Genomic DNA, 6775 nt, shown 5'->3' on the forward strand with positions numbered 1-6775 from the left:
GTCTCGCTGCCCAGGCGGGTCTCGAACCCGCGGGCTCAGGCAATCCACTCACCTCAGCCTCCCAAAGGCGCGGGATTTCCTTCATCTCTTAATGTAAAAATTAAAATGTAGACTGGCAAGGTTAGCATCTTTTAAAAAGATAAAAAACTTAAAAACACAACATCTAGGTCTTAAATTTGTTATAACTTATTACAAAAACTATAACATGCCCTTAGGCAGCAAAAATAAAACATAACAGACATTAAAAACCTACCTGAGAAAAAAATAACCAAAGTAATTGAAACTTGATCAAAATATAAGATTTTTATCAATATAGAATTGTTTTATGTATATATATATTGGTTATTTATTAACTATGACTTAAATGTAGTACATTATGCATCATACTTTTAAACTATTTCAATTTTGCAATATGATAAATAGTACAGAGAAGAAATAAACATTACTAAATACAATAATTCATAACACAGGAAAACTAGAAAAGGACAAATTAAGTTTTTAAAAATACATGAGAATTTAACAAAATTGATACTACAGGAAATATTGTGACTGAAGAGTCTTGTTTTTAACTAAACTTTCCTTTAACCAAGTAGTTTATTGACTTGCTGAAAGCCCAGAGACTTTTGATCAATACATTTGCTACCACCAGTATGCAATATACACCAATATGTACTAACATGCATTTTTTACACAGGTTCATTACATTAAAAGATTGTTAAAAATTCGACCAAGCCGGGCTCGGTGGCTCAGCCTATAATCCTGGGCCTTTGGGAGGCTGAGGTGAGTGGATTGCCTGAGCCCGTGGGTTCCAAGTTGTTTATTGACTTGCTGAAAACCCAGATATTTTTGATCAACACATTTGCTACCAACAGTATGCAATAGACACCAATATGTACTAACATGCATTTTTTACACCGGTTCATTACATTAAATGATTGTTAAGAATTCGACCAAGCCAGGCTCGGTGGCTTGGCCTGTAATCTCGCACCTTTGGGAGGCTGAGGTGAGTGGATTGCTTGAGTCCGTGGGTTCGAGACCCGCCTGGGCAGGCGAGACCACATCTCTACAATAAATCAAAAAATTAGCCAGGCGTGGTAGCATGCACCTGTAATTCCAGCTACTCGGAAGGCTGAGGCGGAAGGATCACCAGAGCCCAGCAGGTCGAGGTTGCCGTGGCCGGGAGCGGCCACTGCACTCCGGTCTGGGCAACAGAGTGAGACTCTAACTCAAAAATAAAAATAAAAATAAAAATAAAAAAAAAAAAAGAACTCGACCAAATTAAAAGCCTAGTATACCAGTTTCCAATGACTGCTGTAACACTTTACCATAAACTCAGTTGCTTAAAATAACAGAATTTTATTCTCTCACAGTTCTAGAGACCAGAAGTCTGAAATCAGTCTTGGCAGGGCTGTGCGTCCCCTAGAAGCTCTAGGGAAGATTCCATTACTTGCCTCTTTCAATTTCTGGTATGTGCCAGCATTCTTTGACTTGTGGATACATCACTGCCATCTCAAGGCACCATGAGGTCTCATGGCTTCCTCCTCTTCTCTGTGTGAAATCTCCCTGTCTCTTTCTCATAAGGATACTAGTGATGACATTTAGGGTCCACTGGGGTCAGGATCAGGATAATCTCTCCATCACTATATATTTAACTTGATCACATTTGCAAAGGTTTTCTCTCTCTCTCTCTCTCTCTCTCTCTCTCTCTCTCTCTCTATATATATATATATATATATATATATATATATATTCTCTCTCTTTCTCTCTCTCTCTTTTTCTTTCTTTCTTTTTACTTTTTCTTTTTCTTCAAATAAGGTGAAATTTACAGATTCCAGAAATTAGAAACTGAAATCTTTGGGGGGCAATTTTCATCCTAACACAGTTTACCCACCCCTACTCTGAACGTTCTTGCCTTAGTTGGTACTACAAGTGACAGAGCTCAGCTAGATGGCTTGCAGGCTCTGTCCTCCACCTGACCCACTCTTACCCACTCTACACTGCTTCAAAGTGATCTTTCTAAATTTTTCTAAATCTGATCAACTCACATCCCTACTTAAACCCTTTGAATGGCCCCCTTTACTCTCATATTTAAGTCCATACAGCACAGACATATAAGATCTCTCTCTGTTTGATCTCTACTTATCCCTAGAGCCTCATCTACTATTTCTATTCTTTCCCTTCTATGTACCCTACGCAGACTAAAGTAGTGTCAGCTCTTCCCAGAGTACCATGCTTTCTTCTCCTTCTGTGTTTTGGACATGCTACATTCCCCTGTCTCACCAGGTCAAACAACCAGCTAACTCCTATTTATCTTCCAGAATCTGGCCAAGAGAATGCCTTATACAAGAATGCATCCCTACGCACTTTAAATAGGTGAACTGTGTAGTATGTAAATTATATGTCAGTAATGCTATTATTTTTAAAAAGAACACACCCCTTTCATGCTCTGAACTCATCTAGGGTTGTGCACATCTTCTAGAATGTTTCAAGTCCTCCCACTAGTGCCTACTTCCATAACATTCATACTGTGTTGTCATCTATTGGCTCTTCTGATTTCCTGAAGGCAGGGCCATGACTAATCAATTTTTACATTCTCCTGAACTTGTACAATGTCTGGCACAAATTGGACACTCAATAAATATGTGTTAAATAAATAACTAAAAGAATATGATTCTTAAATATAAATTATTCATGGTTGGAACAAGTTATAATAAATCTAGCCAGTGTTAGAAAACTCAATTTGCAGTCACCTGGATGAAAATTAAATAGGTATAATTTGCCACTTAGAGGGTGAATTACTTATAGGATTAAATTACTTTTAAGACTGACAAATACTATCCTTTAAAATTCAAAGTATTGACATGTGAATGTACTTGTATCTTAAAGCAACATAATCATTTCCCAATGAGATACAGCCCTTGCCCTCAGTTTTAATCTCAAGAGTTAGTGTTTATATGTGTCAATCTGCTTTCAGAGGTGAATCACCACCAGACTGCCACAAGCTGTGTTTAATTAGCTTTAAAGCATTTTTCTAAGAGCTTCTGTCCTTACAACTTAAGCTCCATTAGTTTTCTTGGCTGCCACATTATAAAATGAACACGTTGTTTTTAGTGGAGCCAGATCATTCCTTATAACTACTTGAGACCATTATTCACACACAATGAAAGGATCTTCATCTCTTTGCGTCACAAAATATGTAAACTTTAGGGATTCTTTTTCTGTTTTCAAAGTTTTTCCATAAATTATAAGGATCCATTTCCACAGCATAAATATCTCTATCGACCAAGTTTTCATGAATTGCCAAGATGACAGAATAGTTTGTAATCCTACCTGCTATGATTTGGAAGAAAATACAGACCAGAAGAATTATACTCAGACTACATCAGCAAATTTTAGACGCTTAACTTATGAACTGCCTTCCTAACAGAGTGCGTTTTTGGCATAGGAAAGCCAGCCTCCTCTTTGCCATTTATCAGGAAAGAGAGAGGAACACATGAAAGGGCACAGAGGAGCCTCTCTCGTCTTCCCTGATCTGTTGAGGTGGAGTTGGAGAGTCTCACCCAGTGACTCCCAGTTTTCTATCTGCTCAGTAACCTCCTCTACCCCATTCCTGCCTCAGGACCTTGTTTGTCTATCTTTTTTGAACTTTGTTATTTCATTTTTGTTTGTTTTTCCACTTACCATCTACCTCCTCTACTATGCTGTACACTCCCATGAGGCAGTCTCTGAGCTTCTCTCACCACTGAACCCAAACATTATAAGAATGTAATTAATGTTGGGAGGAAGAAAAAGAAGGGAAAGGATGAAATCTGAAGGATATAATTCCTCTGGTCTATATTTTCTTCCAAATCATAACAGGTAGCATTACAAACTATTCTGGCATTACAAACTATTCTGTCATGACAAACTATGCTGTCTGGAATGGAAATGTATTCTAGCACAAAAGCTCTAGACAGGAGTAAATCTTCAATAACATGTGAATAGGTAGGGCAGGAGCAAACACAAATCGATGTCTACTTCTGGATTAAAAAGTGAGAACCAGGCAGTCCTGGGGGAGGAAAACAACACATAAGCAGTCCTCACTGCCTACTTAATATTTCTTTCTCTGTTTTGGTTTTATCAACAGGATTTCAGTAGTATTACTTTCAAAGTAAATATACATTTTTCACATTACAATATGTTCCGCTGACTCGCTGGTCAATCTGTCCCTTATAACATAGTTTCTATGGAAAAATGGGTTATAAATTCAAATAACTGCCTCACAAACAATACGAACACAGTCACATCATAAATTATACCCCGGTTCTTAAGGCCACTGTCTCTAATCTCCTTCTTTCTCTTCTTCCATCTGTCTTCTCTTCCTTTTCATCTTTTTTTCTCTCTCCTGCCTGGCCCTCCTGTGTCTGTCTGTCTTTCTCTCTATATTCTCTCGATAGATAGATAGATAGATAGATAGATAGATAGATAGATAGATAGATAGACGGACAGATAGAGATAGAGATAGAGATATATTCTCTCTCTCACACGTATACTTTATATTATTTCTGAAACAATTTCAGGAACAGTCCACCCAAGCTCATATCCAGTTACCAAGTCCTTCAATTCTCCCTTAAATAATAATTATGGTTTAGATGTATCAAGCTCAAGCTATCCCTATTAAAATTATTCCATGTTTATTAATGCCTATTAACACCCTACTTGAGACCTTCTACTTCATGTCTGGTCTGTCAAAATAGTCTAATCAGTGTCCTAATTCCAGGCTCTTCTCCTTTCCATCCATCCACACATACCAGGAGTTTGAAAACTATCTCTAAAACATATCTTTTCATTACACAAAACTTCAATAACAAGTGAATGAAGTTTACTTTCCAAACTTACAGTCAAGGATCTCCATTTCATGGTCTTGACCACTATTTCATGGTCCTGACCACTCTGCTAACTTTACTTCCTACCACTCAATAGGGACCTTCTCTGCAGCTTCAGTATACTTCAATAAGACCATTTCATTATTTCTTGGCCACACCTCTAACCATCTCACCTGTGTGTCATTATTCAGCTTAGTTCTTTCTGTCTTCTTTCATTCCCAGTCATTCTTCCATGGCCAAATCTAGACTCAAAACCTTAGCAAAAATGTGTCAACCACTCCAAGGTGAGGGATTACGTTCCTATACTACTTCAGCACTTAGGATAACTCCTTGCTCCTTGCATTTATACAATTTTTTTAAACCCTTTTTTCCCCAAAATGTTCCATGTAAGTCTCGCAACAACTCTATGAAATGGGCATTATAGGCACCTGCTCTATTCAGATGATGAGAAAAGTATTCTGAGATATGAAGTGACTTATTCAAGTTCACACATGTGGAACGTGGCACAGATCATCTTCAAACCCTGATCTTCTGGCTCCACATCACTTCCTTATTTGGCACATACTACAAACAAGGCTTATAGGTTGGTAATCATTTGCATTGTTTTCTTCAGTCTTCCAAATTAGATTATAAGCTCCTTGAAGACAATAACTTTATATAGAACTTGTCCCAGTGCATAATAATGCATAAGATGACATTTTGATTGTGTAATCCTAAGAGTAGTTCAACCTTTCTAATTTATTTATGAAGCCTCGGCAGTATCTCTCTTCCTCTTATGTCCAATATTTACATTCTGAATTCGCAACCGAATGCTTTCCAATAAATGGCAATATATCTTAGCTATTATTTCACTTCCTGACCCTGCTCTCCCCAAAGTAAACTGAAAATACCCTGAGAATAAGTACCTTTGATAAATAAAATGAGATCTTCTGGCATTTAAAGGTTAGCCATGAGTTATAGGAATAAAAGATAAGGGCAAACCATATTTTTAAAACTCATCTGAAGTTAAGAATCATCTGGAACACTTGTCAAAAACACAGACATCTAGGACTCAGACTCAGTATTTTTTAAATGTTTCTCTACTTCTGATTTTTACTGAACACAGGATCCCAGAAAGCAGACAATAAAACAATGGACAAGTGGCAAGTGACATTGACTAAAGGCTCAGCAATACACCATGATGTTTGTGTTAACTACTCATTTGTTTAAGCATAAATGCTTGTGGTTGTGATTCATGCTGTTTGCAAAATTCTTCCTGGTTTCCAAAAGAGGATTCAACATTTCAATATTTTATGATGTTCCACAAAGAACTGCTACAACTTCCAAAATCTGGAAGTCACTGAACAAGAATAGGGTATCTGGGAGGAGCATTTACATAGTCAAAGGATTTCATGACTTTATCCCTTAGAACTGAATTGAGAAGGAACTCACAGGCTCTCCACGTGGTCCATCCTGCCCCGGAGCACCAGGGGATCCTGCTTCTCCCTTTTATGATTGGATAAAAAGAAACAGAGAATTCCATTGTGAGGTCTGCTTACTAAAATGACAGTACGAATTATAACATTACAAATTAGCACACATTAGGTATACACAGAAACATAAAAATTGCTTCTGAATTATTGATATTTTTTCTTATGTCAGGTAACTTTTTCAGAATTCAAAAAGTGACTAAACATGAAAAATATGTATCTAATGGCAGATAACTGAATTAATTAATTGTGGTACTGTGTGGTCAATCTTTTGATACTAGAACATTCTTATTTTCAAAATAAATGTGTGTACTTTATTTTTATGTTACTTTAAAATTGATCGTCCTGTTGTACCTAATTTGACCCTTTCTTCCAAGAGCTGCATTTGCAAATCAAAATAAAACTTCCCTTAGGAATTGTTTATAGATTACTACTTGAAGT

General features: G+C 37.0%; 1 protein-coding gene across 1 annotated transcript in view; it reads right to left on the bottom strand.

Annotated features, from left to right (window-relative positions):
• LOC103263783 (collagen alpha-1(XXI) chain-like) overlaps positions 1-6349 on the bottom strand; it is a 46676-nt gene extending 40327 nt beyond the window's left edge. The window contains exon 1 of the mRNA XM_021714141.1: positions 6297-6349. The gene's annotated coding sequence lies outside the window, so the exon portion shown is untranslated. The remainder of the gene's footprint in view (positions 1-6296) is intronic.
• Between the last annotated feature and the right edge of the window lie 426 nt (positions 6350-6775).

This window comes from Carlito syrichta, unplaced genomic scaffold, assembly GCF_000164805.1.
Source record: "Carlito syrichta isolate Samal-C Ts95f unplaced genomic scaffold, Tarsius_syrichta-2.0.1 Scaffold305255, whole genome shotgun sequence".
Lineage (NCBI taxonomy): Eukaryota > Metazoa > Chordata > Mammalia > Primates > Tarsiidae > Carlito > Carlito syrichta.